Source organism: Sorex fumeus, unplaced genomic scaffold (assembly GCF_029834395.1).
Source record: "Sorex fumeus unplaced genomic scaffold, SorFum_2.1 ptg000054l, whole genome shotgun sequence".
Lineage (NCBI taxonomy): Eukaryota > Metazoa > Chordata > Mammalia > Eulipotyphla > Soricidae > Sorex > Sorex fumeus.
The window spans coordinates 4,114,423-4,115,481 of record NW_026606111.1 but is presented as its reverse complement, the minus strand read 5'-3'; the positions used below and the strand labels follow the sequence as shown (position 1 = coordinate 4,115,481).

Below are 1,059 nucleotides of genomic sequence, written 5' to 3'. Positions count from 1 at the left end.
ATGAATATATAATGTTGATATATTTTGTTAAGGTTTAATATTAATAAAATACTTCATAAACTGAGTTAGGAAGTGTTTCCACTACTATTTTCTAAAAGAAAATAAGGGTATTTAAAATAAGGGTATAATAAGTTTGTAATTTATTCTTTAATTGTATTTACTGGTTTTGGCATATCGAATACGCCACGGATAGCTTGCCAGGCTCTGCCATGGGGGCTGGATACTCTCAGTAGCTTGCCAAGCTCTCCGAGAGGGATAGAGGCTTTTGGGGCGGCCTCTAATTGCACTTGTCAAGAGACTGCGTGGCTGCCCACCTATGATATGGTCAGACTTCTTCATTAAGATCCTAACGATTGGTTTGAGGTTCTTTGTGTTCGTAGAATGAGCAGACGCCCTTGGGCTACACTAGCATGTGACAGGGAGACGTTAGTGGTGCCCACTCGAGCAAATAGATGAGTAACTGGATGTCAAATGATCAAGTGATCAAGTGATTCTTTAATTATTTTGTAAAATTTACTATTATTAAGACTAATGTTACAGATTTAAAAAGTGAGAAAAAGGGCTTCTGCTATGAGTGGCACAAGTAAGGAAACTTACTTGCCCTCATAAGGAATTGACATCAAGAGATTTCAGAAGCATCTTTTTTTTTTTTTTTGGCAGCTGGTGATCACTGATCCTAGCATCCAAAAGGAAAAATAAAGTGATTGTTAATTTAATTTTTATTAGATAATAGCCCATTTAGATTGTTTCCCATTGCATAAATTTTTATAGTTTGTAACTTTCAAGGAATTGGTTCATTTGATATGAGTTATTTGGTCTCTGGTATAGAGATGTTTGTAGCTGTCTTTTATTGCCTTTTAATGTATTTTTAATAAACTTAGTAGTAATAAATTCCTTCCTGTTTCTGACATTGTAATTTTTTTCCCTTTCTCTGTCATTTCTAAACATTGTAATAAGACAAGAGAGGGAATAATAAAAAGCATACAGATTAAAAAGGAAAGGAAGCCCTGGACCAAAGACACACTACAGAATTATGTGGCTGATTCCAGGTAGATTGTG

At 34.8% G+C, this 1,059-nt stretch overlaps 1 non-coding gene across 1 annotated transcript; it reads left to right on the top strand.

The window, feature by feature from the left end:
* The first annotated feature begins 554 nt into the window (after positions 1-554).
* LOC130033890 (U11 spliceosomal RNA) lies at positions 555-687 on the top strand. Its single transcript, XR_008793999.1, has one exon. It is a non-coding gene; the product is annotated as a U11 spliceosomal RNA (small nuclear RNA).
* The last annotated feature ends 372 nt before the right edge of the window (positions 688-1,059 follow it).